The 23,874-nt window shown below is 52.1% G+C and overlaps 4 non-coding genes across 4 annotated transcripts; all 4 read right to left on the bottom strand.

Annotated features, from left to right (window-relative positions):
* Positions 1-5,145: 5,145 nt before the first annotated feature.
* LOC140408015 (U2 spliceosomal RNA) lies at positions 5,146-5,339 on the bottom strand. The gene has a single exon (XR_011939966.1). It is a non-coding gene; the product is annotated as a U2 spliceosomal RNA (small nuclear RNA).
* A 5,587-nt stretch (positions 5,340-10,926) lies between these two features.
* LOC140408002 (U2 spliceosomal RNA) lies at positions 10,927-11,120 on the bottom strand. Its single transcript, XR_011939956.1, has one exon. It is a non-coding gene; the product is annotated as a U2 spliceosomal RNA (small nuclear RNA).
* A 5,590-nt stretch (positions 11,121-16,710) lies between these two features.
* On the bottom strand, positions 16,711-16,901 carry LOC140407990 (U2 spliceosomal RNA). The gene has a single exon (XR_011939944.1). It is a non-coding gene; the product is annotated as a U2 spliceosomal RNA (small nuclear RNA).
* A 5,591-nt stretch (positions 16,902-22,492) lies between these two features.
* Positions 22,493-22,683, bottom strand: LOC140408148 (U2 spliceosomal RNA). Its single transcript, XR_011940064.1, has one exon. It is a non-coding gene; the product is annotated as a U2 spliceosomal RNA (small nuclear RNA).
* Between the last annotated feature and the right edge of the window lie 1,191 nt (positions 22,684-23,874).

The raw sequence follows: 23,874 nt of genomic DNA, 5'->3' as shown, positions 1-23,874 counted from the left end.
GACCTTCCAGCAGCAGTTGATATTTGTCTCGGTGTGTGTCCCTGGAAACAGTCCGTAGAGCACAGAGTCCTGTGTCACAGATCTGTTTGGGATAAACCTTGACAAATACCACTGCATCTCTCTCCAGACCTTCTTTGCAAAGGCACATTCCACAAGGAGGTGTGTGACCGTCTCATTTCCCCCACAGCCACTCCGAGGGCAGCGTGCATTGGTGCAGAGCCTTCGGGTGTGCATGAAGAATCTGACAGGGAGGGCCTTTCTCACCACCAGCCAAGCTAGGTCTTGGTGCTTGTTTGAAAGTTCTGGTGATGAGGCGTTCTGCCAGATGACTCTGGCAGTCTGCTCAGGGAACCATCCAACGTCCTCCACGGTCTCCTTTTCCCTGAGGGCCTCGAGGACATTACGTGCTGACCACTGCTTCATTGCCTTGTGGTCAAAGGTGTTTTCCTTCAAAAACTTTTCCACAAAGGACAGGTGGTACGGTACGGTCCAACTACTTGGAGCGTTCCGCGGCAATGAGGCCAGGCCCATCCTTCGCAACACCGGGGACAGGTAGAACCTCAGTATGTAGTGACACTTGGTGTTTGCATACTGGGGGTCCACGCACAGCTTGATGCAGCTGGACACAAAGGTGGCCAGCAGGATGAGGGAGGCGTTGGGTACGTTCCGCCCTCCCTTCTCCAGAGGTTTGTACATGGTGTCCCTTCGGACACGGTCCATCTTGGATCGCCAGATAAATTTGAAGATGGCCCGGGTGACTGCTGTGGCGCAGGGTCGGGTTATGGGCCAGACCTGCGCCACGTACAGCAACACCGAGAGTACCTCACACCTGATGACCAGGGTTTTGCCCGCAATGGAGAGGGAGCGTTGCTCCCACCAGCCCAGTTTCTGTCTTACCTTTCCTAGGCGCTCCTCCCAGTTTTTGGTGCACGCCCCAGCAGCTCCGAACCATATCCCCAGCACCTTCAGGTAATCTGACCTGACAGTGAAGGGGACAAAGGACCGGTCGGCCCAGTTCCCAAAGAACATGGCCTCGCTCTTGCCACGGTTTACCTTGGCTCCCGAGGCCAGTTCAAACTGGTCGCAGGTGGTCAAGAGCCTGCGCACAGACGCGGGATCCGAGCAGAAGACGGCAACGTCGTCCATGTACAGGGAGGCCTTGACTTGCATGCCTCCACTGCCTGGGATCGTCACTCCTCTTATGCCCGGATCCCTCCTGATGGACTCGGCAAAAGGTTCTATGCAGCACACAAAAAGGGCAGAGGAGAGAGGGCAGCCCTGCCTGACTCCAGATTTGATCTGGAACTTTTCTGATTCCCACCCATTGATTGAGACTGCGCTATAGATGTTTGTGTAGAGCAGTTTGATCCAATTGCGAATTCCCTCCCCAAACCCCATTTTGGAGAGCACATCCATCATGTAGGTGTGTGATATTCTGTCAAAAGCCTTCTCCTGGTCAAGGCTGATGAGGCAAGTGTCCACCCCCCTGTCCTGCACGTAGGCGATCGTATCCCTGAGTAGCGCGAGGCTATCAGAGATCTTCCTGCCGGGTACAGCACAGGTCTGGTCAGGGTGGATCACCGACTCCAGAGCAGACCTGACCCGATTGGCGATGACCTTTGCTAGAATTTTGTAGTCCACATTCAACAGTGAAATGGGTCGCCAATTTCGAATTTCTTCCCTTTCCCCCTTCTGCTTGTAGATGAGGGTGATGATGCCTTTCCTCATGGACTCTGACATGCTGCCTTCCAGAAGCATACTCTCGTACACTTCCAGCAGGTCTGGGCCCATCCAGTCCCACAGAGCCGAATACAACTCAACCGGTAAGCCGTCGCTTCCGGGAGTTTTACTCGTCTCGAAGGACTTGGCGGCCTTTGTCAGCTCGTCCAGAGTTAGTGGTTTGTCCAGGTTTTCCAGCTCGCTGTCGCCTATGACCTCCGTGATAGTTGACAGGAAGGTCTGGGAAACAGTGCTATCTGTTGGCTTCAGGTCATACAGTCCGGCATAAAAGGATTGGCTGATCCTCAGGATGTCAGACTGCGATGACTTTTCAGAGCCATCTTCTTCCTTCAGGCTGCTGATCACAGAGGTGTCTCTGTGCACCTTTTGGAAGAAGAAGCGTGAGCACTTTTCGTCCTGCTCCACGGAGCGGACTCTGGAACGGAAGATAACCTTGGAGGCCTCCGAGGTGTAGAGCGAGGCTTGCTGGCTCTTCACCTCTTGGAGATCCTCCTTGACATCCACCCCCATCGACTGCAGCTGGAGCAAATTTTGCATACTTTTCTGGAGCCTGGACATGACCCCTCGTCTCTCTCTCACCTTTTGAACGCCCTTGAGGATGAAAAACCTCTTGATATTCCCCTTGATTGCTTCCCACCAGAGATGTGGGGCCTCAAAGAGGGGTTTCACGGTTCTCCAACCTTTGTAATCCCTCCTGAGTTCCTCGATGTTCTCAGGGGTCAGCAGTTTTACATTTAGCTTCCACGTCCCCCTGCCTACCCCCTGGTCTTCCTGCAGGTGGCAGTCGGCCAGTAGGAGGCAGTGGTCAGAGAAGAACACCGGCGTTACGTCGGTGGACCTGACCGTGAAAGCTCGGGACACAAAAAAGAAGTCTATCCTGGAGCGGACGGACCCGTCTGGCCGTGACCATGTGTATCTACGCTGCGCGCCGTCTGCAGGGTTGCTGCAGACGTCGAGCAGCTTGGCGTCTTTTACCGTTTCCATCAGGAGTCTGGACGTAGCGTCTAGTTTGCTGTCGGCTTTGCTGGATCGTCCAGCCGCATCGATGATGCAGTTGAAGTCACCACCCAGGATGACCGGCTTGGAGGTGGCCAACAGCAGTGGGAGTTGCTGAAGAACTGCCAGCCGCTCACTTTTTACGGCCGGGGCGTACACATTAATAAGTCTGAGAGGGGTGTTTTTGTATTTCACGTCTGCTACGAGGAGGCGCCCGCCCACCACCTCCTTAACGTCGGAGATGGTGAAGTTGCCTCCCCGCAGCAGAATACCCAGGCCGGAGGAGCGGCAGTCGTTTCCTCCTGACCAGATGGATGGCCCGTGGGACCACCAGCTCGACCAGCGCCTGTAGTTGCTGAGGTGCGGAATTCCGCACTCCTGCAGGAACAGTAGGTCAGCTTTTACATTTGCCAAATAGTTGAGTGTGGCTACACACCGCGAAGTATCTTTGATGCTTCGCACATTTATGGATGCAATTTTTAAACCCATTATAAAAAGATAGATTTACCAGTCTCAAGAGTCCAGAGTCTATACAGTTGGCTGTTCCAGCTGTTGAATGTTCCCCAGCATTCCGGTGGTGCTCGCAAACTTTAGCACAGTTGCAGGGCTGAGAAAACTGTTCTGGTCCGTACTGGCCCCGTGATTTTGATGCAGATGCATTGGGGGGGTGGTGTAGCCCTGGGGTTCGTTGTAGCAGTCAGTAGGTGTTGGGGTTGCAGGCCGGTCTTCACCTGGGTTGTTGCTGCTCGTTACTATCGGGGGTTGATCTGTGACCTTGTTTCCTTCCCGGTCGGTGGTCTGGGGGGTCTGTGCCTTCCGTTCCACGTTGGTGCTTTGCCTCTTTATTTGAGGCCGATTCTTGTCCTGTTTTCCCTCATCGGATGAGGTGTCGGCGCTAAGTGCGCCGGCTGAGAGGTGTCGCTTTTTGCCACTACCCCTCGGGGGGTTCTTCAGTTTGTTTTTTTGTTTCCGCTTTCGTTTGTCCCTGTTCACTGTTTCCCAGGGCTCTTTATTCTTTGTCCCATCCTCTTCCTCTTCCATTGAGTGTTCCTCATCAGATGGGGCTGGGGTTGGGTTGTCAGGAGGTGCTGGGGCCTCTTCTTTTTGTTGGGGGCCCTTTTGTTGCTTTTCCTCATTCTGAGCCGTGGTGTCTTTTTCGGTGGAGGGTGTATGCACCTCCTCTCTGGTCGCCTTTTTAACTCCGCTGCTGATGATTTGAGCGTATGTCGCCCCGCGTTTCGGGCAGGCCCTGTAAAGATGGCCGGCCTCCCCACACAGGTTGCAGCACTTGTCTTCTTTGCAGTCCTTAGTCATGTGTCCCTCCTGCCTGCAGTTCTTGCAGAAGGTCACACTGCAGTTTGCGGCAACATGCCCCGTTTTGCCACAGGTGTGGCATACTCGTGGCTGTCCCACGTAGTAGAGGTAGCCACGATTTACTCCAATAGCGAAATTGGAGGGGGGATGCAGGATGGCTCCGTTGCTGTCCGTTCTTAGGGTCACCTTGACCTGGTGCTCACTTGTCCAGATGCCGAAGGTGTCTTTCACTTGCACGCTGTCACTTTTCAGCTCAGCGTACCTGGCGAGGAACGTGAGCACATCAGATACAGGGACGTGGGGGTTGTACGTGTGCAGTGTAACAACCCGATTTCGCTGTGCCGGTAGCGTAAACAGAGGTTCCGCAGTCAGGATCGACAAGGGACTCTGGTTACCTTTTTCCTTGAAGACGTTCAAGAATTTGATGCACGCTGCGACGCTCTTGAAGGTGACATCAAAGAAACCATTCTTGGGGAAGTTTTGCAAGCAGAAGATCTCTGTTGCTTTAAACCCACAGCACTCGAGCAGCACCTTCTTCACGAAGTGTTTCCGGTCCAAAGGTGACTCTCCATCCGTTTTCTTCACTGTGACTCGGACAGTGTTTCGCACGCCCCAGCCTGGTGGTCGGGATGCAGCTGCATCCATAGCTCGTACGTTGGGTGTGAAACTGTATCGGCGTTAGGCCTAAACCCGAGGTTTAGGCCAGCATGTAGATCCACCAATAGCAGCCAAGCTCCAAACGTTTCTTCTTTGACGACTTCAATCCCTCCGAGTTCTCCAATCCACGATCGTCATCAAAATCCTCAGCTTCCCTCGATCAAATGAGACTACACTTGATCTTAGCCAAAAGGCCGAGAAGCGGAGTAATGCACATTGAAGAGTGAAATGGGTGGTGAATTTCGAATGAGTTCCCTTTCGCCGTTGTGCTTGTAAGATGCGTTTGGTCATTCTTGATGACACCCCGGGGCCAGGTAGATGGTGAGTAGCAGCAGCCAGTTGCCAAAGCATTTTGTTGTGTGCTGAAAGAACTGTGAATAAAGTGTATATTTGTATGTGTTTGAGCTGTTTTTTGAGTTTGAAATTCCCCATGAAGGGGTGGTGTGCACCATTGCTGGAGATACTGCAATACCAGGTCGATGCGTGGAGTGGACGGAGCAAGCCCCTATTCCATCTCCCTGCTCCAAAAATCAATTTAATATATGGTCCCCAGATAAGGGACGTATCAGATATTAAACTGATAAGAACAGATTTTTTTTTTTTTTTTTTTTTTTTTTTTTTCAAAAAAATATACTTTATTCATAAAAATTTATCATGAGCATTACAGAAACATTTCAAATTGTCTTGACTGTACATTTCCGGCAGGGTTACATGTTGCCTTGACTTTCTTTCATTCAATTTTGATATTGTCGTACACATATCACTCTTTACATTACAATTCCTTCTTAAATATTTACAGTGCCATGTTTGTTTTATACATTGGAGTGTTGGTTGCCCAGACCGAGGGGCTTTACACTGTTACCCGCCCCTCGGTGTACATTTGCTGGAAAGCCCTTACACAGAGGTCTTTCCCCATTGCGCCTTGGCGGCCGCTGCCCCAAGCTTGAGTGCGTCCCTCAGCACGTAGTCCTGGACCTTGGAATGTGCCAGTCTGCAACACTCGGTCGAGGACAATTCTTTGCACTGGAAGATCAGCAAGTTTCGGGCAGACCAAAGAGCGTCTTTTACCGAGTTGATGACCTTCCAGCAGCAGTTGATATTTGTCTCGGTGTGTGTTCCTGGAAACAGTCCGTAGAGCACAGAGTCCTGTGTCACAGATCTGTTTGGGATAAACCTTGACAAATACCACTGCATCTCTCTCCAGACCTTCTTTGCAAAGGCACATTCCACAAGGAGGTGTGTGACCGTCTCATTTCCCCCACAGCCACTCCGAGGGCAGCGTGCATTGGTGCAGAGCCTTCGGGTGTGCATGAAGAATCTGACAGGGAGGGCCTTTCTCACCACCAGCCAAGCTAGGTCTTGGTGCTTGTTTGAAAGTTCTGGTGATGAGGCGTTCTGCCAGATGACTCTGGCAGTCTGCTCAGGGAACCATCCAACGTCCTCCACGGTCTCCTTTTCCCTGAGGGCCTCGAGGACATTACGTGCTGACCACTGCTTCATTGCCTTGTGGTCAAAGGTGTTTTCCTTCAAAAACTTTTCCACAAAGGACAGGTGGTACGGTACGGTCCAACTACTTGGAGCGTTCCGCGGCAATGAGGCCAGGCCCATCCTTCGCAACACCGGGGACAGGTAGAACCTCAGTATGTAGTGACACTTGGTGTTTGCATACTGGGGGTCCACGCACAGCTTGATGCAGCTGGACACAAAGGTGGCCAGCAGGATGAGGGAGGCGTTGGGTACGTTCCGCCCTCCCTTCTCCAGAGGTTTGTACATGGTGTCCCTTCGGACACGGTCCATCTTGGATCGCCAGATAAATTTGAAGATGGCCCGGGTGACTGCTGTGGCGCAGGGTCGGGTTATGGGCCAGACCTGCGCCACGTACAGCAACACCGAGAGTACCTCACACCTGATGACCAGGGTTTTGCCCGCAATGGAGAGGGAGCGTTGCTCCCACCAGCCCAGTTTCTGTCTTACCTTTCCTAGGCGCTCCTCCCAGTTTTTGGTGCACGCCCCAGCAGCTCCGAACCATATCCCCAGCACCTTCAGGTAATCTGACCTGACAGTGAAGGGGACAAAGGACCGGTCGGCCCAGTTCCCAAAGAACATGGCCTCGCTCTTGCCACGGTTTACCTTGGCTCCCGAGGCCAGTTCAAACTGGTCGCAGGTGGTCAAGAGCCTGCGCACAGACGCGGGATCCGAGCAGAAGACGGCAACGTCGTCCATGTACAGGGAGGCCTTGACTTGCATGCCTCCACTGCCTGGGATCGTCACTCCTCTTATGCCCGGATCCCTCCTGATGGACTCGGCAAAAGGTTCTATGCAGCACACAAAAAGGGCAGAGGAGAGAGGGCAGCCCTGCCTGACTCCAGATTTGATCTGGAACTTTTCTGATTCCCACCCATTGATTGAGACTGCGCTATAGATGTTTGTGTAGAGCAGTTTGATCCAATTGCGAATTCCCTCCCCAAACCCCATTTTGGAGAGCACATCCATCATGTAGGTGTGTGATATTCTGTCAAAAGCCTTCTCCTGGTCAAGGCTGATGAGGCAAGTGTCCACCCCCCTGTCCTGCACGTAGGCGATCGTATCCCTGAGTAGCGCGAGGCTATCAGAGATCTTCCTGCCGGGTACAGCACAGGTCTGGTCAGGGTGGATCACCGACTCCAGAGCAGACCTGACCCGATTGGCGATGACCTTTGCTAGAATTTTGTAGTCCACATTCAACAGTGAAATGGGTCGCCAATTTCGAATTTCTTCCCTTTCCCCCTTCTGCTTGTAGATGAGGGTGATGATGCCTTTCCTCATGGACTCTGACATGCTGCCTTCCAGAAGCATACTCTCGTACACTTCCAGCAGGTCTGGGCCCATCCAGTCCCACAGAGCCGAATACAACTCAACCGGTAAGCCGTCGCTTCCGGGAGTTTTACTCGTCTCGAAGGACTTGGCGGCCTTTGTCAGCTCGTCCAGAGTTAGTGGTTTGTCCAGGTTTTCCAGCTCGCTGTCGCCTATGACCTCCGTGATAGTCGACAGGAAGGTCTGGGAAACAGTGCTATCTGTTGGCTTCAGGTCATACAGTCCGGCATAAAAGGATTGGCTGATCCTCAGGATGTCAGACTGCGATGACTTTTCAGAGCCATCTTCTTCCTTCAGGCTGCTGATCACAGAGGTGTCTCTGTGCACCTTTTGGAAGAAGAAGCGTGAGCACTTTTCGTCCTGCTCCACGGAGCGGACTCTGGAACGGAAGATAACCTTGGAGGCCTCCGAGGTGTAGAGCGAGGCTTGCTGGCTCTTCACCTCTTGGAGATCCTCCTTGACATCCACCCCCATCGACTGCAGCTGGAGCAAATTTTGCATACTTTTCTGGAGCCTGGACATGACCCCTCGTCTCTCTCTCACCTTTTGAACGCCCTTGAGGATGAAAAACCTCTTGATATTCCCCTTGATTGCTTCCCACCAGAGATGTGGGGCCTCAAAGAGGGGTTTCACGGTTCTCCAACCTTTGTAATCCCTCCTGAGTTCCTCGATGTTCTCAGGGGTCAGCAGTTTTACATTTAGCTTCCACGTCCCCCTGCCTACCCCCTGGTCTTCCTGCAGGTGGCAGTCGGCCAGTAGGAGGCAGTGGTCAGAGAAGAACACCGGCTTTACGTCGGTGGACCTGACCGTGAAAGCTCGGGACACAAAAAAGAAGTCTATCCTGGAGCGGACGGACCCGTCTGGCCGTGACCATGTGTATCTACGCTGCGCGCCGTCTGCAGGGTTGCTGCAGACGTCGAGCAGCTTGGCGTCTTTTACCGTTTCCATCAGGAGTCTGGACGTAGCGTCTAGTTTGCTGTCGGCTTTGCTGGATCGTCCAGCCGCATCGATGATGCAGTTGAAGTCACCACCCAGGATGACCGGCTTGGAGGTGGCCAACAGCAGTGGGAGTTGCTGAAGAACTGCCAGCCGCTCACTTTTTACGGCCGGGGCGTACACATTAATAAGTCTGAGAGGGGTGTTTTTGTATTTCACGTCTGCTACGAGGAGGCGCCCGCCCACCACCTCCTTAACGTCGGAGATGGTGAAGTTGCCTCCCCGCAGCAGAATACCCAGGCCGGAGGAGCGGCAGTCGTTTCCTCCTGACCAGATGGATGGCCCGTGGGACCACCAGCTCGACCAGCGCCTGTAGTTGCTGAGGTGCGGAATTCCGCACTCCTGCAGGAACAGTAGGTCAGCTTTTACATTTGCCAAATAGTTGAGTGTGGCTACACACCGCGAAGTATCTTTGATGCTTCGCACATTTATGGATGCAATTTTTAAACCCATTATAAAAAGATAGATTTACCAGTCTCAAGAGTCCAGAGTCTATACAGTTGGCTGTTCCAGCTGTTGAATGTTCCCCAGCATTCCGGTGGTGCTCGCAAACTTTAGCACAGTTGCAGGGCTGAGAAAACTGTTCTGGTCCGTACTGGCCCCGTGATTTTGATGCAGATGCATTGGGGGGGTGGTGTAGCCCTGGGGTTCGTTGTAGCAGTCAGTAGGTGTTGGGGTTGCAGGCCGGTCTTCACCTGGGTTGTTGCTGCTCGTTACTATCGGGGGTTGATCTGTGACCTTGTTTCCTTCCCGGTCGGTGGTCTGGGGGGTCTGTGCCTTCCGTTCCACGTTGGTGCTTTGCCTCTTTATTTGAGGCCGATTCTTGTCCTGTTTTCCCTCATCGGATGAGGTGTCGGCGCTAAGTGCGCCGGCTGAGAGGTGTCGCTTTTTGCCACTACCCCTCGGGGGGTTCTTCAGTTTGTTTTTTTGTTTCCGCTTTCGTTTGTCCCTGTTCACTGTTTCCCAGGGCTCTTTATTCTTTGTCCCATCCACTTCCTCTTCCATTGAGTGTTCCTCATCAGATGGGGCTGGGGTTGGGTTGTCAGGAGGTGCTGGGGCCTCTTCTTTTTGTTGGGGGCCCTTTTGTTGCTTTTCCTCATTCTGAGCCGTGGTGTCTTTTTCGGTGGAGGGTGTATGCACCTCCTCTCTGGTCGCCTTTTTAACTCCGCTGCTGATGATTTGAGCGTATGTCGCCCCGCGTTTCGGGCAGGCCCTGTAAAGATGGCCGGCCTCCCCACACAGGTTGCAGCACTTGTCTTCTTTGCAGTCCTTAGTCATGTGTCCCTCCTGCCTGCAGTTCTTGCAGAAGGTCACACTGCAGTTTGCGGCAACATGCCCCGTTTTGCCACAGGTGTGGCATACTCGTGGCTGTCCCACGTAGTAGAGGTAGCCACGATTTACTCCAATAGCGAAATTGGAGGGGGGATGCAGGATGGCTCCGTTGCTGTCCGTTCTTCGGGTCACCTTGACCTGGTGCTCACTTGTCCAGATGCCGAAGGTGTCTTTCACTTGCACGCTGTCACTTTTCAGCTCAGCGTACCTGGCGAGGAACGTGAGCACATCAGATACAGGGACGTGGGGGTTGTACGTGTGCAGTGTAACAACCCGATTTCGCTGTGCCGGTAGCGTAAACAGAGGTTCCGCAGTCAGGATCGACAAGGGACTCTGGTTACCTTTTTCCTTGAAGACGTTCAAGAATTTGATGCACGCTGCGACGCTCTTGAAGGTGACATCAAAGAAACCATTCTTGGGGAAGTTTTGCAAGCAGAAGATCTCTGTTGCTTTAAACCCACAGCACTCGAGCAGCACCTTCTTCACGAAGTGTTTCCGGTCCAAAGGTGACTCTCCATCCGTTTTCTTCACTGTGACTCGGACAGTGTTTCGCACGCCCCAGCCTGGTGGTCGGGATGCAGCTGCATCCATAGCTCGTACGTTGGGTGTGAAACTGTATCGGCGTTAGGCCTAAACCCGAGGTTTAGGCCAGCATGTAGATCCACCAATAGCCAAGCTCCAAACGTTTCTTCTTTGACGACTTCAATCCCTCCGAGTTCTCCAATCCACGATCGTCATCAAAATCCTCAGCTTCCCTCGATCAAATGAGACTACACTTGATCTTAGCCAAAAGGCCGAGAAGCGGAGTAATGCACATTGAAGAGTGAAATGGGTGGTGAATTTCGAATGAGTTCCCTTTCGCCGTTGTGCTTGTAAGATGCGTTTGGTCATTCTTCATGACACCCCGGGGCCAGGTAGATGGTGAGTAGCAGCAGCCAGTTGCCAAAGCATTTTGTTGTGTGCTGAAAGAACTGTGAATAAAGTGTATATTTGTATGTGTTTGAGCTGTTTTTTGAGTTTGAAATTCCCCATGAAGGGGTGGTGTGCACCGTTGCTGGAGATACTGCAATACCAGGTCGATGCGTGGAGTGGACGGAGCAAGCCCCTATTCCATCTCCCTGCTCCAAAAATCAATTTAATATATGGTCCCCAGATAAGGGACGTATCAGATATTAAACTGATAAGAACAGATTTTTTTTTTTTTTTTTTTTTTTTTTTTTTCAAAAAAATATACTTTATTCATAAAAATTTATCATGAGCATTACAGAAACATTTCAAATTGTCTTGACTGTACATTTTCGGCAGGGTTACATGTTGCCTTGACTTTCTTTCATTCAATTATGATATTGTCGTACAAATATCACTCTTTACATTACAATTCCTTCTTAAATATTTACAGTGGCATGTTTGTTTTATACATTGGAGTGTTGGTTGCCCAGACCGAGGGGCTTTACACTGTTACGCGCCCCTCGGTGTACGTTTGCTGGAAAGACTTTACACTGTGGTCTTTCCCCATTGCGCCTTGGCGGCAGCTGCCCCAAGCTTGAGTGCGTCCCTCAGCACGTAGTCCTGGACCTTGGAATGTGCCAGTCTGCAACACTCGGTCGAGGACAATTCTTTGCACTGGAAGATCAGCAAGTTTCGGGCAGACCAAAGAGCGTCTTTTACCGAGTTGATGACCTTCCAGCAGCAGTTGATATTTGTCTCGGTGTGTGTCCCTGGAAACAGTCCGTAGAGCACAGAGTCCTGTGTCACAGATCTGTTTGGGATAAACCTTGACAAATACCACTGCATCTCTCTCCAGACCTTCTTTGCAAAGGCACATTCCACAAGGAGGTGTGTGACCGTCTCATTTCCCCCACAGCCACTCCGAGGGCAGCGTGCATTGGTGCAGAGCCTTCGGGTGTGCATGAAGAATCTGACAGGGAGGGCCCTTCTCACCACCAGCCAAGCTAGGTCTTGGTGCTTGTTTGAAAGTTCTGGTGATGAGGCGTTCTGCCAGATGACTCTGGCAGTCTGCTCAGGGAACCATCCAACGTCCTCCACGGTCTCCTTTTCCCTGAGGGCCTCGAGGACATTACGTGCTGACCACTGCTTCATTGCCTTGTGGTCAAAGGTGTTTTTCTTCAAAAACTTTTCCACGAAGGACAGGTGGTACGGTACGGTCCAACTACTTGGAGCGTTCCGCGGCAATGAGGCCAGGCCCATCCTTCGCAACACCGGGGACAGGTAGAACCTCAGTATGTAGTGACACTTGGTGTTTGCATACTGGGGGTCCACGCACAGCTTGATGCAGCTGGACACAAAGGTGGCCAGCAGGATGAGGGAGGCGTTGGGTACGTTCCGCCCTCCCTTCTCCAGAGGTTTGTACATGGTGTCCCTTCGGACACGGTCCATCTTGGATCGCCAGATAAATTTGAAGATGGCCCGGGTGACTGCTGTGGCGTAGGGTCGGGTTATGGGCCAGACCTGCGCCACGTACAGTAGCACCGAGAGTACCTCACACCTGATGACCAGGGTTTTGCCCGCAATGGAGAGGGAGCGTTGCTCCCACCAGCCCAGTTTCTGTCTTACCTTTCCTATGCGCTCCTCCCAGTTTTTGGTGCACGCCCCAGCAGCTCCGAACCATATCCCCAGCACCTTCAGGTAATCTGACCTGACAGTGAAGGGGACAAAGGACCGGTCGGCCCAGTTCCCAAAGAACATGGCCTCGCTCTTGCCCCGGTTTACCTTGGCTCCAGAGGCCAGTTCAAACTGGTCGCAGGTGGTTAAGAGCCTGCGTACAGACGCAGGATCCGAGCAGAAGACGGCAACGTCGTCCATGTACAGGGAGGCCTTGACTTGCATGCCTCCACTGCCTGGGATCGTCACTCCTCTTATACCCGGATCCCTCCTGATGGACTCGGCAAAAGGTTCTATGCAGCACACAAAAAGGGCAGAGGAGAGAGGGCAGCCCTGCCTGACTCCAGATCTGATCTGGAACTTTTCTGATTCCCACCCATTGATTGAGACTGCGCTATAGATGTTTGTGTAGAGCAGTTTGATCCAATTGCGAATTCCCTCCCCAAACCCCATTTTGGAGAGCACATCCATCATGTAGGTGTGCGATATTCTGTCAAAAGCCTTCTCCTGGTCAAGGCTGATGAGGCAAGTGTCCACCCCCCTGTCCTGCACGTAGGCGATCGTATCCCTGAGTAGCGCGAGGCTATCAGAGATCTTCCTGCCGGGTACAGCACAGGTCTGGTCAGGGTGGATCACCGACTCCAGAGCAGACCTGACCCGATTGGCGATGACCTTTGCTAGAATTTTGTAGTCCACATTCAACAGTGAAATGGGTCGCCAATTTCGAATTTCTTCCCTTTCCCCCTTCTGTTTGTAGATGAGGGTGATGATGCCTTTCCTCATGGACTCTGACATGCTGCCTTCCAGAAGCATACTCTCGTACACTTCCAGCAGGTCTGGGCCCATCCAGTCCCACAGAGCCGAATACAACTCAACCGGTAAGCCGTCGCTTCCGGGAGTTTTACTCGTCTCGAAGGACTTGGCGGCCTTTGTCAGCTCGTCCAGAGTCAGTGGTTTGTCCAGGTTTTCCAGCTCGCTGTCGCCTATGACCTCCGTGATAGTCGACAGGAAGGTCTGGGAAACAGTGCTATCTGTTGGCTTCAGGTCATACAGTCCGGCATAAAAGGATTGGCTGATCCTCAGGATGTCAGACTGCGATGACTTTTCAGAGCCATCTTCTTCCTTCAGGCTGCTGATCACAGAGGTGTCTCTGTGCACCTTTTGGAAGAAGAAGCGTGAGCACTTTTCGTCCTGCTCCACGGAGCGGACTCTGGAACGGAAGATAACCTTGGAGGCCTCCGAGGTGTAGAGCGAGGCTTGCTGGCTCTTCACCTCTTGGAGATCCTCCTTGACATCCACCCCCATCGACTGCAGCTGGAGCAAATTTTGCATACTTTTCTGGAGCCTGGACATGACCCCTCGTCTCTCTCTCACCTTTTGAACGCCCTTGAGGATGAAAAACCTCTTGATATTCCCCTTGATTGCTTCCCACCAGAGATGTGGGGCCTCAAAGAGGGGTTTCACGGTTCTCCAACCTTTGTAATCCCTCCTGAGTTCCTCGATGTTCTCAGGGGTCAGCAGTTTTACATTTAGCTTCCACGTCCCCCTGCCTACCCCCTGGTCTTCCTGCAGGTGGCAGTCGGCCAGTAGGAGGCAGTGGTCAGAGAAGAACACCGGCGTTACGTCGGTGGACCTGACCGTGAAAGCTCGGGACACAAAAAAGAAGTCTATCCTGGAGCGGACGGACCCATCCGGCCGTGACCATGTATATCTACGCTGCGCGCCGTCTGCAGGGTTGCTGCAGACGTCGAGCAGCTTGGCGTCTTTTACCGTTTCCATCAGGAGTCTGGACGTAGCGTCTAGTTTGCTGTCGGCTTTGCTGGATCGTCCAGCCGCATCGATGATGCAGTTGAAGTCACCACCCAGGATGACCGGCTTGGAGGTGGCCAACAGCAGTGGGAGTTGCTGAAGAACTGCCAGCCGCTCACTTTTTACGGCCGGGGCGTACACATTTATAAGTCTGAGAGGGGTGTTTTTGTATTTCACGTCTGCTACGAGGAGGCGCCCGCCCACCACCTCCTTAACGTCGGAGATGGTGAAGTTGCCTCCCCGCAGCAGAATACCCAGGCCGGAGGAGCGGCAGTCGTTTCCTCCTGACCAGATGGATGGCCCGTGGGACCACCAGCTCGACCAGCGCCTGTAGTTGCTGAGGTGCGGAATTCCGCACTCCTGCAGGAACAGTAGGTCAGCTTTTACATTTGCCAAATAGTTGAGTGTGGCTACACACCGCGAAGTATCTTTGATGCTTCGCACATTTATGGATGCAATTTTTAAACCCATTATGAAAAGATAGATTTACCAATCTCAAGAGTCCAGAGTCTATACAGTTGGCTGTTCCAGCTGTTGAATGTTCCCCAGCATGCCGGTGGTGCTCGCAAACTTTAGCACAGTTGCAGGGCTGAGAAAACTGTTCTGGTCCGTACTGGCCCCGTGATTTTGATGCAGATGCATTGGGGGGGTGGTGTAGCCCTGGGGTTCGTCGTGGCAGTCAGTAGGTGTTGGGGTTGCAGGCCGGTCTTCACCTGGGTTATTGCTGCTCGTTGCTATCGGGGGTTGGTCTGTGACCTTGTTTTCTTCCCGGTCGGTGGTCTGGGGGGTCTGTGCCTTCCGTTCCACGTCGGTGCTTTGCCTCTTTATTTGAGGCCGATTCTTGTCCTGTTTTCCCTCATCGGATGAGGTGTCGGCACTAAGTGCGCCGGCTGAGAGGTGTCGCTTTTTGCCACTACCCCTCAGGGGGTTCTTCAGTTTGTTTTTTTGTTTCCTCTTACGTTTGTCCCTGTTCACGGTTTCCCAGGGCTCTTTATTCTTTGTCCCATCCTCTTCCTCTTCCATTGAGTGTTCCTCATCAGATGGGGCTGGGGTTGGGTTGTCAGGAGGTGCTGGGGCCTCCTCTTTTTGTTGGGGGCCCTTCTGTTGCTTTTCCTCATTCTGAACCGTGGTGTCTTTTTCGGTGGAGGGTGTATGCACCTCCTCTCTGGTCGCCTTTTTAACTCCGCTGCTGATGATTTCAGCGTATGTCGCCCCGCGTTTCGGGCAGGCCCTGTAAAGATGGCCGGCCTCCCCACACAGGTTGCAGCACTTGTCTTCTTTGCAGTCCTTAGTCATGTGTCCCTCCTGCCTGCAGTTCTTGCAGAAGGTCACACTGCAGTTTGCGGCAACATGCCCCGTTTTGCCACAGGTGTGGCATACACGTGGCTGTCCCACGTAGTAGAGGTAGCCACGATTTACTCCAATAGCGAAATTGGAGGGGGGATGCAGGATGGCTCCGTTGCTGTCCGTTCTTAGGGTCACCTTGACCTGGTGCTCACTTGTCCAGATGCCGAAGGTGTCTTTCACTTGCACGCTGTCACTTTTCAGCTCAGCGTACCTGGCGAGGAACGTGAGCACATCAGATACAGGGACGTGGGGGTTGTACGTGTGCAGTGTAACAACCCGATTTCGCTGTGCCGGTAGCGTAAACAGAGGTTCCGCAGTCAGGATCGACAAGGGACTCTGGTTACCTTTTTCCTTGAAGACGTTCAAGAATTTGATGCACGCTGCGACGCTCTTGAAGGTGACATCAAAGAAACCATTCTTGGGGAAGTTTTGCAAGCAGAAGATCTCTGTTGCTTTAAACCCACAGCACTCGAGCAGCACCTTCTTCACGAAGTGTTTCCGGTCCAAAGGTGACTCTCCATCCGTTTTCTTCACTGTGACTCGGACAGTGTTTCGCACGCCCCAGCCTGGTGGTCGGGATGCAGCTGCATCCATAGCTCGTACGTTGGGTGTGAAACTGTATCGGCGTTAGGCCTAAACCCGAGGTTTAGGCCAGCATGTAGATCCACCAATAGCAGCCAAGCTCCAAACGTTTTTTCTTTGGCGACTTCAATCCCTCCGAGTTCTCCAATCCACGATCGTCATCGAAATCCTCAGCTTCCCTCGATCAAATGAGACTACACTTGATCTTAGCCAAAAGGCCGAGAAGCGGAGTAATGCACATTGAAGAGTGAAATGGGTGGTGAATTTCGAATGAGTTCCCTTTCGCCGTTGTGCTTGTAAGATGCGTTTGGTCATTCTTCATGACACCCCGGGGCCAGGTAGATGGTGAGTAGCAGCAGCCAGTTGCCAAAGCATTTTGTTGTGTGCTGAAAGAACTGTGAATAAAGTGTATATTTGTATGTGTTTGAGCTGTTTTTTGAGTTTGAAATTCCCCATGAAGGGGTGGTGTGCACCGTTGCTGGAGATACTGCAATACCAGGTCGATGCGTGGAGTGGACGGAGCAAGCCCCTATTCCATCTCCCTGCTCCAAAAATCAATTTAATATATGGTCCCCAGATAAGGGACGTATCAGATATTAAACTGATAAGAACAGATTTTTTTTTTTTTTTTTTTTTTTTATTCAAAAAAATATACTTTATTCATAAAAATTTATCATGAGCATTTCAGAAACATTTCAAATTGTCTTGACTGTACATTTTCGGCAGGGTTACATGTTGCCTTGACTTTCTTTCATTCAATTTTGATATTGTCGTACACATATCACTCTTTACATTACAATTCCTTCTTAAATATTTACAGTGGCATGTTTGTTTTATACATTGGAGTGTTGATTGCCCAGACCGAGGGGCTTTACACTGTTACGCGCCCCTCGGTGTACATTTGCTGGAAAGACTTTACACTGTGGTCTTTCCCCATTGCGCCTTGGCGGCAGCTGCCCCAAGCTTGAGTGCGTCCCTCAGCACGTAGTCCTGGACCTTGGAATGTGCCAGTCTGCAACACTCGGTCGAGGACAATTCTTTGCACTGGAAGATCAGCAAGTTTCGGGCAGACCAAAGAGCGTCTTTTACCGAGTTGATGACCTTCCAGCAGCAGTTGATATTTGTCTCGGTGTGTGTCCCTGGAAACAGTCCGTAGAGCACAGAGTCCTGTGTCACAGATCTGTTTGGGATAAACCTTGACAAATACCACTGCATCTCTCTCCAGACCTTCTTTGCAAAGGCACATTCCACAAGGAGGTGTGTGACCGTCTCATTTCCCCCACAGCCACTCCGAGGGCAGCGTGCATTGGTGCAGAGCCTTCGGGTGTGCATGAAGAATCTGACAGGGAGGGCCCTTCTCACCACCAGCCAAGCTAGGTCTTGGTGCTTGTTTGAAAGTTCTGGTGATGAGGCGTTCTGCCAGATGACTCTGGCAGTCTGCTCAGGGAACCATCCAACGTCCTCCACGGTCTCCTTTTCCCTGAGGGCCTCGAGGACATTACGTGCTGACCACTGCTTCATTGCCTTGTGGTCAAAGATGTTTTTCTTCAAAAACTTTTCCACGAAGGACAGGTGGTACGGTACGGTCCAACTACTTGGAGCGTTCCGCGGCAATGAGGCCAGGCCCATCCTTCGCAACACCGGGGACAGGTAGAACCTCAGTATGTAGTGACACTTGGTATTTGCATACTGGGGGTCCACGCACAGCTTGATGCAGCTGGACACAAAGGTGGCCAGCAGGATGAGGGAGGCGTTGGGTACGTTCCGCCCTCCCTTCTCCAGAGGTTTGTACATGGTGTCCCTTCGGACACGGTCCATCTTGGATCGCCAGATAAATTTGAAGATGGCCCGGGTGACTGCTGTGGCGTAGGGTCGGGTTATGGGCCAGACCTGCGCCACGTACAGTAGCACCGAGAGTACCTCACACCTGATGACCAGGGTTTTGCCCGCAATGGAGAGGGAGCGTTGCTCCCACCAGCCCAGTTTCTGTCTTACCTTTCCTATGCGCTCCTCCCAGTTTTTGGTGCACGCCCCAGCAGCTCCGAACCATATCCCCAGCACCTTCAGGTAATCGGACCTGACAGTGAAGGGGACAAAGGACCGGTCGGCCCAGTTCCCAAAGAACATGGCCTCGCTCTTGCCCCGGTTTACCTTGGCTCCAGAGGCCAGTTCAAACTGGTCGCAGGTGGTCAAGAGCCTGCGTACAGACGCAGGATCCGAGCAGAAGACGGCAACGTCGTCCATGTACAGGGAGGCCTTGACTTGCATGCCTCCACTGCCTGGGATCGTCACTCCTCTTATACCCGGATCCCTCCTGATGGACTCGGCAAAAGGTTCTATGCAGCACACAAAAAGGGCAGAGGAGAGAGGGCAGCCCTGCCTGACTCCAGATCTGATCTGGAACTTTTCTGATTCCCACCCATTGATTGAGACTGCGCTATAGATGTTTGTGTAGAGCAGTTTGATCCAATTGCGAATTCCCTCCCCAAACCCCATTTTGGAGAGCACATCCATCATGTAGGTGTGCGATATTCTGTCAAAAGCCTTCTCCTGGTCAAGGCTGATGAGGCAAGTGTCCACCCCCCTGTCCTGCACGTAGGCGATCGTATCCCTGAGTAGCGCGAGGCTATCAGAGATCTTCCTGCCGGGTACAGCACAGGTCTGGTCAGGGTGGATCACCGACTCCAGAGCAGACCTGACCCGATTGGCGATGACCTTTGCTAGAATTTTGTAGTCCACATTCAACAGTGAAATGGGTCGCCAATTTCGAATTTCTTCCCTTTCCCCCTTCTGTTTGTAGATGAGGGTGATGATGCCTTTCCTCATGGACTCTGACATGCTGCCTTCCAGAAGCATACTCTCGTACACTTCCAGCAGGTCTGGGCCCATCCAGTCCCACAGAGCCAAATACAACTCAACCGGTAAGCCGTCGCTTCCGGGAGTTTTACTCGTCTCGAAGGACTTGGCGGCCTTTGTCAGCTCGTCCAGAGTTAGTGGTTTGTCCAGGTTTTCCAGCTCGCTGTCGCCTATGACCTCCGTGATAGTCGACAGGAAGGTCTGGGAAACAGTGCTATCTGTTGGCTTCAGGTCATACAGTCCGGCATAAAAGGATTGGCTGATCCTCAGGATGTCAGACTGCGATGACTTTTCAGAGCCATCTTCTTCCTTCAGGCTGCTGATCACAGAGGTGTCTCTGTGCACCTTTTGGAAGAAGAAGCGTGAGCACTTTTCGTCCTGCTCCACGGAGCGGACTCTGGAACGGAAGATAACCTTGGAGGCCTCCGAGGTGTAGAGCGAGGCTTGCTGGCTCTTCACCTCTTGGAGATCCTCCTTGACATCCACCCCCATCGACTGCAGCTGGAGCAAATTTTGCATACTTTTCTGGAGCCTGGACATGACCCCTCGTCTCTCTCTCACCTTTTGAACGCCCTTGAGGATGAAAAACCTCTTGATATTCCCCTTGATTGCTTCCCACCAGAGATGTGGGGCCTCAAAGAGGGGTTTCACGGTTCTCCAACCTTTGTAATCCCTCCTGAGTTCCTCGATGTTCTCAGGGGTCAGCAGTTTTACATTTAGCTTCCACGTCCCCCTGCCTACCCCCTGGTCTTCCTGCAGGTGGCAGTCGGCCAGTAGGAGGCAGTGGTCAGAGAAGAACACCGGCGTTACGTCGGTGGACCTGACCGTGAAAGCTCGGGACACAAAAAAGAAGTCTATCCTGGAGCGGACGGACCCGTCTGGCCGTGACCATGTGTATCTACGCTGCGCGCCGTCTGCAGGGTTGCTGCAGACGTCGAGCAGCTTGGCGTCTTTTACCGTTTCCATCAGGAGTCTGGACGTAGCGTCCAGTTTGCTGTCGGCTTTGCTGGATCGTCCAGCCGCATCGATGATGCAGTTGAAGTCACCACCCAGGATGACCGGCTTGGAGGTGGCCAACAGCAGTGGGAGTTGCTGAAGAACTGCCAGCCGCTCACTTTTTACGGCCGGGGCGTACACATTAATAAGTCTGAGAGGGGTGTTCTTGTATTTCACGTCTGCTACGAGGAGGCGCCCGCCCACCACCTCCTTAACGTCGGAGATGGTGAAGTTGCCTCCCCGCAGCAGAATACCCAGGCCGGAGGAGCGGCAGTCGTTTCCTCCTGACCAGATGGATGGCCCGTGGGACCACCAGCTCGACCAGCGCCTGTAGTTGCTGAGGTGCGGAATTCCGCACTCCTGCAGGAACAGTAGGTCAGCTTTTACATTTGCCAAATAGTTGAGTGTGGCTACACACCGCGAAGTATCTTTGATGCTTCGCACATTTATGGATGCAATTTTTAAACCCATTTTAAAAAAGATAGATTTACCAGTCTCAAGAGTCCAGAGTCTATACAGTTGGCTGTTCCAGCTGTTCGATGTTCCCCAGCATGCCGGTGGTGCTCGCAAACTTTAGCACAGTTGCAGGGCTGAGAAAACTGTTCTGGTCCGTACTGGCCCCGTGATTTGGATGCAGATGCATTGGGGGGGTGGTGTAGCCCTGGGGTTCGTCGTGGTGGTCAGTAGGTGTTGGGGTTGCAGGCCGGTCTTCACCTGGGTTGTTGCTGCTCGTTGCTATCGGGGGTTGGTCTGTGACCTTGTTTTCTTCCCGGTCGGTGGTCTGGGGGGTCTGTGCCTTCCGTTCCCCGTTGGTGCTTTGCCTCTTTATCTGAGGCCGATTCTTGTCCTGTTTTCCCTCATCGGATGAGGTGTCGGCACTAAGTGCGCCGGCTGAGAGGTGTCGCTTTTTGCCACTACCCCTCAGAGGGTTCTTCAGTTTGTTTTTTTGTTTCCTCTTACGTTTGTCCCTGTTCACGGTTTCCCAGGGCTCTTTATTCTTTGTCCCATCCTCTTCCTCTTCCATTGAGTGTTCCTCATCAGATGGGGCTGGGGTTGGGTTGTCAGGAGGTGCTGGGGCCTCCTCTTTTTGTTGGGGGCCCTTCTGTTGCTTTTCCTCATTCTGAACCGTGGTGTCTTTTTCGGTGGAGGGTGTATGCACCTCCTCTCTGGTCGCCTTTTTAACTCCGCTGCTGATGATTTCAGCGTATGTCGCCCCGCGTTTCGGGCAGGCCCTGTAAAGATGGCCGGCCTCCCCACACAGGTTGCAGCACTTGTCTTCTTTGCAGTCCTTAGTCATGTGTCCCTCCTGCCTGCAGTTCTTGCAGAAGGTCACACTGCAGTTTGCGGCAACATGCCCCGTTTTGCCACAGGTGTGGCATACACGTGGCTGTCCCACGTAGTAGAGGTAGCCACGATTTACTCCAATAGCGAAATTGGAGGGGGGATGCAGGATGGCTCCGTTGCTGTCCGTTCTTAGGGTCACCTTGACCTGGTGCTCACTTGTCCAGATGCCGAAGGTGTCTTTCACTTGCACGCTGTCACTTTTCAGCTCAGCGTACCTGGCGAGGAACGTGAGCACATCAGATACAGGGACGTGGGGGTTGTACGTGTGCAGTGTAACAACCCGATTTCGCTGTGCCGGTAGCGTAAACAGAGGTTCCGCAGTCAGGATCGACAAGGGACTCTGGTTACCTTTTTCCTTGAAGACGTTCAAGAATTTGATGCACGCTGCGACGCTCTTGAAGGTGACATCAAAGAAACCATTCTTGGGGAAGTTTTGCAAGCAGAAGATCTCTGTTGCTTTAAACCCACAGCACTCGAGCAGCACCTTCTTCACGAAGTGTTTCCGGTCCAAAGGTGACTCTCCATCCGTTTTCTTCACTGTGACTCGGACAGTGTTTCGCACGCCCCAGCCTGGTGGTCGGGATGCAGCTGCATCCATAGCTCGTACGTTGGGTGTGAAACTGTATCGGCGTTAGGCCTAAACCCGAGGTTTAGGCCAGCATGTAGATCCACCAATAGCAGCCAAGCTCCAAACGTTTCTTCTTTGACGACTTCAATCCCTCCGAGTTCTCCAATCCACGATCGTCATCGAAATCCTCAGCTTCCCTCGATCAAATGAGACTACACTTGATCTGAGCCAAAAGGCCGAGAAGCGAAGTAATGCACATTGAAGAGTGAAATGGGTGGTGAATTTCGAATGAGTTCCCTTTCGCCGTTGTGCTTGTAAGATGCGTTTGGTCATTCTTGATGACACCCCGGGGCCAGGTAGATGGTGAGTAGCAGCAGCCAGTTGCCAAAGCATTTTGTTGTGTGCTGAAAGAAGTGTGAATAAAGTGTATATTTGTATGTGTTTGAGCTGTTTTTTGAGTTTGAAATTCCCCATGAAGGGTTGGTGTGCACCGTTGCTGGAGATACTGCAATACCAGGTCGATGCGTGGAGTGGACGGAGCAAGCCCCTATTCCATCTCCCTGCTCCAAAAATCAATTTAATATATGGTCCCCAGATAAGGGACGTATCAGATATTAAACTGATAAGAACAGATACTACACTTGATCTTAGCCAAAAGGCCGAGAAGCGATGGCCAATGTTCTTGAGTTGCCCGAGTGCCATATGCCCTCCCTCTTTTACAGCACGCTGACAGCATTCCAAAGACTCTTCGATGAAAGCACTGACACTTTCACTCTTGCCACATTGCTCCTGGCCTTTGCCATTGAAACAGGAGATTCATATTGACAGAACCTGCCTCTTTTCCCCTTTGTCAATCAGACTGCATGACAGTTATGTAAATGAGCAGTACTCCACCTATCCACACGTACGTCACTGTCACCGCTGCGGAGCAAGCTTTTGAAAACACTTGCATGTCTTGCCAGTGAGAATGCAGCAGCAGCAACCTGCCTTTTCCCCGTGGCCCTGCAAATATTTTCCCTTCAGATAATTATCCCATTGTCTTTTGAAAGGCAGGCTTGAAACTGCCCACAGCACCCTCTCTCAGGCAGTGCATTGCAGATTCTTGTTTTAAAAATATATTTATTAAAGTTTTTTAACAACACAATTTTTTCCCCTTACAAACAATAACCCCCCCCTCCGTAACAAAATCGCACTGAGCAAGATATATACATGGCAAAATGGTATATTTACATAGCTTTATACACTGGCTCTCGCCCGCACGTGCCAGTTTCCCCCACCCTCCATGTTATCTCCTGCTCATCCATCCCCTCAAACAATCTCTCGTTCCCCCCTCCCCTCCGCCCCCCCCCAGTGTTGCTGCTGACCGACCTTCCTCTAACGCTCCGCGAGGTAGTCTAGGAACGGTTGCCACCGCCTGCAGAACCCTCTCAGGGCAAACTTAATCCTCTCCAGCTTTCTGAACCCAGTGCATTGCAGATTCTAACCACTCGAGCCAGGCAGGAAGATTTCCCCTCACGCCCAAAGACTGTATCATGAAAGGAATTCTGCTAGCCCAAGTCTCGCTCGCTCCTGTGATACTGGTTTTGGCTTGTTAAACGAGGCCCTCTTGTTGAAACCATTGTGTGAGAACAGTCAATGTTTAGGCCATTCGCACCATTATTGGACATCAGCTCCTGCGAACGGCAGCCTTTGTTCAAAGCTGGCTGCAGCAGACAAACTGTCTGTTGGCTCAATTGTGTTAGTGTAGCTGGACTGCTTTTGTCATACAAGGTGACTTACACGCCAGGATCTTTGAGATGTTAGCCATTGTTCACTTTTTTTTTTTTAAATGTCATTCGGATTTTAACATAAATCGTGCAGAT

Source organism: Scyliorhinus torazame, chromosome 2 (genome assembly GCF_047496885.1).
Source record: "Scyliorhinus torazame isolate Kashiwa2021f chromosome 2, sScyTor2.1, whole genome shotgun sequence".
Classification (NCBI taxonomy): domain Eukaryota; kingdom Metazoa; phylum Chordata; class Chondrichthyes; order Carcharhiniformes; family Scyliorhinidae; genus Scyliorhinus; species Scyliorhinus torazame.
This window is presented reverse-complemented; position numbering and strand designations above follow the sequence as displayed.